General features: G+C 36.9%; 1 protein-coding gene across 2 annotated transcripts in view; it reads right to left on the reverse strand.

Annotated features, from left to right (window-relative positions):
- LOC150095025 (N-acetylglucosamine-1-phosphotransferase subunit gamma-like) overlaps positions 1–9,498 on the reverse strand; it is a 149,636-nt gene extending 140,138 nt beyond the window's left edge. The window contains exon 1 of one of the 2 annotated variants that reach the window (XM_090411382.1): positions 9,430–9,498. The gene's annotated coding sequence lies outside the window, so the exon portion shown is untranslated. Of the gene's footprint in view, positions 1–8,835; positions 9,063–9,429 lie in introns of those variants that run through there. The other variant, XM_090411381.1, reaches the window with a different exon arrangement.
- Between the last annotated feature and the right edge of the window lie 1,333 nt (positions 9,499–10,831).

The raw sequence follows: 10,831 nt of genomic DNA on the forward strand, positions 1-10,831 counted from the left end.
CAAGCAAATAAGAAAAGGGTGATTATTATGGCCGATTTTAACTATGGCAATATAGACTGAGATGATGAGATAGCAACTGAAAGTAAAGAAAATGAGTTTCTTGAGGTTTACGAGGGACAACTACCTCAGACAGTATATAACAGAGGGAACATGAGGATCAAGGGTATTGGATCTGATCATCTCATCAGAGGATGTAATTAGAAATGAGGTGTCAAATCACCCTCCAGTTGGTGAGAGTGACCATGAAGTGATTATCTGGGTGATTGCCAGCAATGTGAGGACCTCTGTGAGAAAAAGATATATGTGGAACTACAAGGCTGGTGATTATGAAGAGCTCAAGAGTTAGCTGGAAAAGAGATCAATGCAGCGTGGAGGATATTCAAGAACTGTCTAGCAGAAGCAATGCCTAAGTGTATTCCAAGGGTCAGAAGGTTAAATAAGCTAGGTGTAAAATGGATGAATGAAGAGAAGCATGCAAAACAGAGAAAAAAGGCATTATGGAGGCAGCACAAGAGAAGTAGTAATAACCAGTTCCATGAGGATTACAAAGACTAGGCAAGGAGGGTGACTTGGTTGGTCTTCTTCTTCTTCTTCCCTTCAGGTAGTAGGCCTAGTGGCCTGTTACGGAGCTATCTTCAGCTCTTCTAAGCCGTACCCATCCCGAGGATAAGGTGGCTAGCCCCATGCCTCCAGGTGTGTCCTATGTCTGTAGTTGCGTGTGTTCACAGGGCAAGTTTGCCTGCTTGTGGGAGGAAAAACCCCAGATAAACTGGATAGAAAAACCCTGCAATCCATGCCCAAGACCAACTAACTTGGCTATGTCTGAGAAAGATCCTTAAGCTCCTCATGTTGACGACAGGAATCGAACCTAGGACACTCCTTTCCCAAGCATATGGAATATGGTTGCGAAGCACATAGCCACTCGGCTAACCATGCGGATGACTTGGTTGGTAAGGGTAGCAAAAGTGAAATATGAGCAGCAGTCAGCTAATGAAGCCAAAAAGAATCCTATGGAGTTCTTTCGATATGTAGACAGCAAAAAAAAAAAAAGAATGATTATGGAAAGATGACAATGATTGGAGAAAATGGTATAAGGACAACTACTGCAGAAGATATACTGGAGATACTTAATGAGCAGTTCATAAAGGTCTTTCATTGTTGTGCATGTGACATCATAGAAAGCAGTTGATGATGGGGAGGAGAGACTGACTATAAGTGAGCAAGAGGTGTATGGGGAATTGAGCAAACTGATGTTAATAAGACTGTCAGACTTGATAATATATCACCACGTGTTCTGAAGGAATGTACCAGGGAGCTGACATCTGCCTTGCCGTATTTTTTTAATATCAGTCTTTCAATGGTCGAGTTCCAAAGGAGTGGAAGGAGGACAAGATTGTGCCACTTCTCTTCATAAGGGAGGTGATGATAGAACTCAGGCATCAAATTCAAGGCCTAATCTGTATGTCAGGTGTTATGGTTAAGTTGTTGGAGAAGCTGGTGAGAACTAGGATTGAGAATTGGGTTGACAACAATGGTATTATCTTTGATGGACAGCATGGATTTACTAAAGGGAGATCATGTTTGAGTAATCCATTTACTTATTACAATAAGGTGATGGCTTCCTTGAACAGAGTAGTATACTTGGATTTCACAAAGGCTTTTGATAGATTACCACATGATAAGATGATAGTCAAACTAGAATGGATGGAGTTGGATATTAGATTAGTGCATTAGATTGGAGACTGGCTAACTGATAGGCATCAGCAAGTTGTGAATTGGGGAGCAATATCCAGGGTCACTAGTTGTGTGCCTCAGAGGTCTGTTTTAGGGTTATTGCTGTTTAACTTATATGTTAATGATATTGGTGAAGATTTGGATGGGGATATTCAATTGTTTCCTGATTATGCAAAGTTGGGATGAACTATGAAGAGTAGAGAAGATGTTTATGGTCTTATAAGAAGACTTGAATAAATTGAGTGAATGGGCATAGAAATGAGGATGCAAGTTCAATGTTGCAAAATGTAAGGTTTTCAAATTTGGGAAACAAAGATGGGATGTAGAATTTATGCTTGGTGGGGATATATTGTTGAAGGTGGAGGAAATAAACGATCTTGAGTGATAGTGGATAAGGATCTGAAATTTAGAGAACACATTGCCAAAATTGCGAGGACAACACAAAGAATTCTGGGAATGATGCAGAGTAAGCTGACTTGTAGAAGGAGATGCTTGTTCCATTGTATAAGGCTATGATTAGGTCACACGTGTACTACTGTGTCCAAATTCGGTCACTGGTTTTCAAAAGACCCAAGAGACATTGGAAAGGATCCACAGGCAACTTACTAAGGTAGTTTCTGATCTCTGAAATGTCAAATATGAAGAAAGCTTGAGAATATGCAATTTACAGTCTAGTGGATATGAGGAAGAGGAGTGATATGATAGAGCTACAATATAATAAATTTAGTTTAATCCTTTATCCAAGTGTGAGCAAACAAAATTTGCACCTGAAAGTATCTTCAGGACTGGAGTAAGGTGGTGCAACACCAGGGCGACTCCTTGCAAAGGTGGAGCAAGCTACTATCACTCCCATCTCAGTATCTCCCATAATGCAAAACACATCTCCTTGCAGATATGTCGAATGTTATGCATTAAGGGAAGGGCCACTACCCAGACTAGTTTCGACCTTTATTGAGGTCTCTTCAGTGGGAGCCAGGCCCAAGTGGAGATACCAGTCAGAAGCATTAGCAAGGTCATCTCTACCTATAGGAGTAGCCAAATGGTGTGTCACCTTTTTAATAAATTACTCTGGATTTAGAGAAAGATGTTGAAAGTTTATTTTTCACTTGGTTAGAATATAATAAATTTAGTTTAATCCTTTATCCAAGTGTGAGCAAACAAAGTTTGCGCCTGAAAGTATCTTCAGGACTGGGGTAAGGTGATGCAATACCAGGGTGACTCCTTGCAAAGGTGGAGCAAGATACTATCACATTCTAACCAAGTGAAAAATAAACTTTCAACAACTTTCTCTAAATCCAGAGTAATTTATTAAAAAGGTGGCACACCATTTGGCTACTCCTATAGGTAGAGATGACCTTGCTAGCTTCTGAGTGGTATCTCCACTTGGGCCTGGCTCCTACTGAAGAGACCTCAATAAAGGTTGAAACTAGTCTGGGTAGTGGTCCTTCCCTTAATGCATAACATTAGACATATCCGCAAGGAGATGTGTTTTGCATTATGGGAGATACTGAGATGGGAGTGATAGTAGCTTGCTCCACCTTTGCAAGGAGTCACCCTGGTATTGCATCACCTTACCCCAGTCCTGAAGATACTTTCAGGCGCAAACTTTGTTTGCTCACACTTGGATAAAGGATTAAACTAAATTTATTATATTCTAACCAAGTGAAAAATAAACTTTCGATAGAGCTACAAGTTAGTAAGGGGTTGCTATAGGATCAATGTTGGAGAGTTTTTATAGCAAACGGTGGGAGATCACAGGAGAACCAGAGGTCATCCCTGGAAGCTGTATAAGGAAGGTATGAGCAGGGGAGTGAGAAACAAGTTTTTTGCATGTAGGCCTAATCTGTGTGTTGAAGGAGTTATGAATTAATGGAATGCCTTGCCTGAGAGTGTGGTATCTGCAGAGAATTTGAATGTGTTTAAGGCACAGTATGATGAGCTGTGTGTATGACAAAAGGACTTTTTAGATGAGTCTTCATGGGATCTTGGGATAATAATAATGATAATTTTAGTTTATAATGCTGGCATGGTTGGCCAAGTTGTTGGCACATCCACTCTCCAGCCAAAAGGCTGTGGGTTCGAATCCCACCGTGGGCATAGATGTTTGTGATTGCCTGTAAAAATACTAGTGGTGGTGGTGGTGAGCAGTAGATGGTATTGATGTAGATGATAGTAGTTGTGTTTCATTGTAGTTGGTGGATTGAGTGGTGGAGACAGAGAGTTGTAGAGTAGGTGCCCTCCCTCGATGAGTCTTTGGACTCCTTGGAGATGTCACGTAATAATAATAAATGAGTGCTATGCACTTTTTCAAAAATCGCTGGCTCCCTGCCCAGAGTTACCCAGGGCAACCAAACTGATGTTCAGAAGACAAACATGACTTGTGCATTTGCTTCCCTAGTTTAGAGGGAATGTTATCTGGAAACCATATGTGGCTTGATTAGTTTTTGTACAGACAAATTTTGGTATTTGTAGTAAATGAGATTGAATTTTCAGATATTAGTTAAGCTTTTATGAACATGAAAGCTTAACCAATTTGTGCTTTCTTGTCACTATATCATTTAGAGTATTAATGTAAGAACCCCAGCACTGAAAATCTTTTACTTCAAGAGTATGGTCATTTAGCTTAATATTTTCTTCTATTCTGTTTTTTTTAGGAGTTTAGTTTTATTGCTGTTGAATTCCAATGCTGCATTTTTACTTAAATTATCTAAGTGGTTTTGTCCAGTCTGAATGAAGTCAATCAACAAATCATCTGTGAGTCTGTCCTACTGAATCATCAAAAATTATTCATTACCCATTTCCTGAGTCTGACACATAGTCAAGGGTAATGTTGAAAGATATGATGCCAAAGAATCTCCCTAAAGAACTCCAGTGAAAACAGAAAAGCTCTCAGTCATCTCACAATTACTCTTTCATTCAAGGGTATGCCATAATAACTGAGAATTCTGAACATCCTTGTCTACTGATTAAATTGAAGACTTTTGAGAACTCAATGAAGTTTAAGATTAAAGGAAAGTTTTTTTATCTCTTTCCCCTTCTAGCAATCTTCTGAGGTAGTCGATGTGTTTGCCAATGCTTCTCTGATTTAAAAAGCATTCTGTTACATATTGTCCGGCCTGATTGGCCAAGTGGTTAGCGTATCCACTCTCCAGCCAAGGGGCTGCGGGTTCGAATTCTGCCATGGGCATGGATGTTTGTGATTGTCTGTGAAGGTGCCAGTGGTTAACAATAATAATAATATATTTTAAGTATAGTAGGAAGAGAATGATTCCACTGTAATTTTCTGTGTCATTTAGATTGCTTTTTGTATACGGTATTATTAAGCCCTCTCTCTCTCTCTCTCTCTCTCTCTCCATTGTGATGGAATGTTGAATGCAGCCAGAGCTGTATTGCAGATATTTAGCTCTTTTTCTCCATGTTTAATAGCTTCTGCCATTATACCATCCACTCCAGATACTTTCTCATTCTTTTGGGATTTAATGCAGTTTCAAATTCCAGTCTGGTTGATTGAGTAGCTTCATATCCAATCTCCAACCAACAGGCTGTGAGTTCGAATCCCACCATGAATGTGGATGCTTGCAATTGTCCTTAGGTGGGAGATGAATTTCATCACCCAGTTCAAGACCACTATCCCACTTATTGGAGGCCTGCAGTGGCCTGAAAGTTTCACATTGGGTCTCTAGAGCAGGGTTTCCAGACTATGTAATAAATAAATAAAATAAAAAAATATACATAAAACTTAATAATAATTTTAAAAAAATGGTTGCCCCACTTACAAAATCTCAAAATTTTTATCAAATTTACTCTCCTCTTCAACTAGAACTGATACTTATATAAAAAATACTTCGGATTTCAAAAATAAAATTTCAGATCTCCATTTGGACGTATCTGATATCATGATCAGTTTAGATGTTGTTTCTTTATTTACAAATGTGCCTCTTTCTGAAAGCATTGAATTACTGCAACAGGAATTTCCTTCAGACATTGTAAAATTATTTTTATTTTGTAATACATTCTAGTTATTTTTCCTTTAAAAATAAGTTGTATCAACAAATTGAAGGAACAGCAATGGGCAATCCTCTTTCTCCTGCTATCTCCAATTTCTTTATGGAACATTTTGAACAACGTATCTTAGACATTTCTCCCAGACCTACTCATTGGTTCAGATATGTCGATGACATTTTTGCTGTATGGAATGGCTCTTCTGATGAACTTCAACAGTTTCTCACTAGGTTAAATGCACTTCATCCTAGGATCCAGTTTACCCTAGAAGTAGAATCAAATAAGCAGTTAGCCTTTATAGATCTTCTAATTCTTCGTCAATGAGATGGTAACCTACATTTCTCAGTTTACAGAAAGAAGATTCATACAGGCCATTATATCCATGCTGAATCTCATCACCATCCCAGTCAAAAGGCAGGAACTATTAAAACACTGGTTCATCAGGCCCACTCCTAATGGTTATAAGAATTGTTTCATTAAAAGAGCTTTGAGTAGTTTTAATATGTCTTCCTCTTCAAATACAGAAGAAATAACGTGCATTCCTATCCCTTATGTACAAGGTATTAGTGAACGTATAGCAAAAGTTTTAAAACCACTGAATATTTTTGTTGCCTTTCGACCGTTTAGAAAAATCTCCACCTTTCTCACTTCTCCTAAGGACAAGCTTCCACATCTTAATTATCCGGGTGTCTACCAGATTCCGTGCTCTTGTGGATTATCTTATTTCGGACAAACAGGAAGATCTGCCTCTATTCGGCTAGAAGAACAACAATCTTATGTTGAATACTTTAAACGTGAAAAGTCTGGACTTGCAGAACATGCCATCCTCACTAGACATAGAGTTCATTGGAGAAAGACAAGAGTCCTTCACAAAAGTCGGTTCCTCATGGAATGCCTTTATAAAGAAACACGTGAAACTTGACTTCATTCTCCTAACTTAAACAGACCCGACGGCTTACATCTATCCCCTTTATGGGAGATAGTACTTTATAAATCAGCTAATCTTTCCTAACTTTTTATTGTATACTTTTTTTTTTTTTGTTAGGAAATTTATTGACCTTTTTAGTTATCTTACACCAGCTACTTAGGTGGCGCTTTTTGGAATTGTCAGTTATTGTTTAATTTGAGCTTAACATGTACTGAAGATGACACACAGGCAAAAATTATACTATTAAATAATCTTTGTACGTGAGTTTTCTGTTATTAATTTTGTATCGATATGTATACTCACAGTATACCTCTTTTAAAACTTAAAAAAAAAAAAATAGAAAGCGACATCTCAGCCCACCCAAGTACTGATGTACTATAGGTCAACAGCCTTTTCATGGGTGGAAGCAACATAAAAAAAAAAAAAAAAAAAATATCTTTCACTGTAAATGCACATAATGGGAAGTCCTCTTTGGATTATTATTTCTGGCAAAGCATCAGCCCATAGTAAAATTTGTTTATCTTTTAGTATTTTGCAATTTTATCTTTGATTCTTATTATTTTGGGTTTCCTCTTCTTTGGTGCATAAGGAACTAGTTACCAGGTATATATTATTTTTTTTATAAACATTCTGATATAGTTCTAATTTCTATCAGACAGTCTAGATGTGATTTAGCTGTTATGCAGTTTGTGCATACTCTGATTCATCAAGTGTTGTTTAATGTCGCTGCATTTTTTTATTAATAGTTCAGTAGTTTGTGTCACCTATTTCCTTTAAGATGACTACCAATGATTTTGAGGATATAGGAGAGTACAGCAGAAACTACTACCATCTTATGTTCCTAAACCCTAACTCATACTCTTTTCCAAGAAATTAACATTAAAAAAATAAATTAAATTAAATTAATTCTCCTTTTATTCCCAAAGGAAGTAGGTACAGCCTCTTTAGTGCTAACTAAAGAGGCTGTACCTACTTTTAATTTTTATGGCAATCAGTGGTTGTTTCTCTAATCCGAGGTTGATAAAATATTAGCATTCCACATCACCAGAAAGAACAATATGTAATTGCAGGCAAAAAGCACACGCAAACTGGTGACATGTACCCAACACTGGGGATGGAGGCAAATAGTTTTGTTTGCTCTTTTTCATCCATATGAAATACAATACATTTCATATTACACTTTCATTGCCACCCAGCACTTCTTCCAAATTTATCCATCAATTGTAGAGTTTTTGAAGATGCTGCAGTGAGAGTACAACAGATAACTGCTGCCATCTCATGATGCTAAACTTGTTTTAATGCCAAAATAGTATACAAGTTCTATGGTTGATTTGTCTCAGAATTAAAAACCCTATTTGCTTGCACCAAATCTCAACTAACTTTGGAACCAACTTAAAAAGGACTAGAAAAACTTTCTCTAGCCAACACTTAGCGTCAAACCTAGAACATTTCTTCTAATGGTCTAGCATTATAGAACTAGAAACTAGATTATATGAAAACAGAAAGTATCACATTCCTATTTGTGAATTCTGACCAACTTTTCCAGTCCCTTAACCATTCCTGTCTTTCCATGCACTGTTTTCTTTTTCTTCTCTATTGCAATACTAGACATTTGTTAAATCACTCAAGCTAACACTTTGTCTTAAAAGTAACAGACATCATTACACTTATTTGTCTATCTTCATGCTTTATGAGAATGAGATAGGGCAAACCTAATATATTATTTGAATAAAGATGGTTTTTATTCTTTTCAGCCAACTTTCATTCAAATAAAATTAAACTTAATATGAAATGTATACATCTACTAGTCTTGAAGGAAAAGTTGTTTTATCAAAAATTTCAACTCCAGTTAAAAATTTCAGATTTCTTAAATCAACGATTTAAAACAAAAATAAAAAAAGAATAATAATTTTTCAACTAAACACTTTGGAACTTGTTTCGATATAATTCAAAACAACAACAATAAAAAAAAAAATCCGATGTTTTTTTTTTTTTAGGTATTACTTCTGAACTAATATTTTAATCCAAAAGCAATTACTTTAGACATGTGACTCTCCATCTTCCTAAAATCATTAGTATTCCTAAGTATAAAAAGAGTGATAAGCAATGCGACTACATCAGCTTAATTGTTGCCAAGGTTATGGAGATAAATTTTATATTAAATTACTTACATGTACATCATGTATACAGAAAACATCGTTAACAATTAGAATAAAGAACTTATCGCGGGTAGCGATTATGGAAACTTTATTGATGAGTTATTTCAGTAATGGTAATCAGAAAAATTATTTGGGAGAGAGGGGGAAATGAAGTCTTGTATGATTATGTATGACAACTTGCAACGGCGGAAAAACGATGAATGCAAGTAACATTCACCAACTAACTCTTAAAACCACGTTCATTTCTAAGAACCTCAACAGATTCATTCATAGTTAGATACCCGCTATCAGGAATTAGAACTATTAAAAAATATAAATAAAAGAGCACGCAGGTTTAAAAGGACAAGTGCAACAGATTTTTTCTTCCAATAATACTAGCCACCAAATTAAAACTTAAAAAAAAAGGGAAATTAATTCAGATTGTCTGAACTTCTGAAAGCATGTGGGAAAGTAACCTGCAAACTCTTTACCTTATATCTGAAGAAAAATTATGTACAGAGAACATGGAGCAATGCTAATGCTATCATTACTCTAATACACACAGGCGCGCGCGCGCGCACACACACACACACAAAAGTTAAGTAGAAGACTTGAAGAAATATTGACCTTTCAATCTACTATCAATGATCTACAAAGCGTTTGCAAAAATCGCTTAGCTCATACGCAGAACAGAATTGAGTTTAGCAGTGTCCCATCTTCAAGATGTACAACTATTGAACAGTACAGTGAACAATAATTCCCACTGTCTTAGTTTTTATTGGTTATGAGACTACGAACTCATCAAATGAAGGAGTCGTATTTTTCTTATATTGCCCCACCCACGAAAAGTTATTATTATTATTATTATTATTATTATTCCTGATACCTCCAAGGAGTCCGAAGACTCATCGCGGGAGGACATCTTCAACTATCTCTACACCTTACCTCTACTACGAATCAACGCCATCTACCGCCCACCTCCAACACCACCACAACTAGTAATTTTTGTCTGTAAATTGCGTGTGTTCTGAAGGGCCGATTTGCATGTATGCGGGATGAAAAACCCGAGTTTCCGGGAGAAAAAACCCTGCTACCCCCGTATGAGATCGGCTAACTCACCATCGATTGAAATCGACCAGATAAAGATTCCTCCCGTCGCGACGAGAATCGAACTTAGGCCTATTCCAATCGAAGGGCGCAATGTACCGTCGTTCTTCCAATTGCGCTACGGAGGCAAACCTGGAGTACATTTTGTACCGTGGGTGAGCTGAAGATTTTTTTTTCTATTTTTATCAATTTTATATATTTTTGAAATTTTAAATTTATTTTTCCATAGTCTGGAAATCTTGCTCTGAAGAACAAACATGGAACTTTTTCGAGTCACTTCAGGCCTCCAATTAGCAGGACAGTCACACCAAACAATGGAATTCATCTTCCATCCAAAAACAGCATAAATATCTATGCCCACACGGGATTCGAACCCGCAGCCTGTTGGTTGGAGAGTGGGCAGCTGATCACTCGCCCAACCAGGCTGGCATGTAAGGATCATCAAATCAACATACACCAATGCAAATGCGTCAATTCATTTTAATAGAAATATCTTCATTGTGGAAGCACAGATAGGAATATGATACGATATATCCTAAACTGTTCACAGCATGTTTGGAAGAGATATACAAGTTTCTTGTACTTGTTGGGAAGACAAAATATCTTGAGATACGATGGGAAGGTTTAAGCTATTTAGATTCGTAATCCGCATGGTAACTTCAATTCCATGTGAACCACAGACTCCTATCAGTAAACTCCAAACTACTTGCCAAACAGCTAGCTTAAAGTTAAACCTAAAGAAGACAAAAGTTATATTCAATAGTAATTGAAACCAGAAATAATAAAAATCACTGATGATGAAGTTGAAAAACTGAATCACTATATTGATTTAAGACGACAGATAGCAGTGGATCAGTACTGGAAGAAGTCAAAAAATGATCGATGCTTGTTTGTAAAACATTTAAGAAACTGCAGTAGATAT

The sequence above is a fragment of the Typopeltis vanoorti genome, chromosome 21 (genome assembly GCF_054136105.1).
Source record: "Typopeltis vanoorti isolate ZY-2024b chromosome 21, IOZ_Tvanoo_1.0, whole genome shotgun sequence".
NCBI lineage: Eukaryota > Metazoa > Arthropoda > Arachnida > Uropygi > Thelyphonidae > Typopeltis > Typopeltis vanoorti.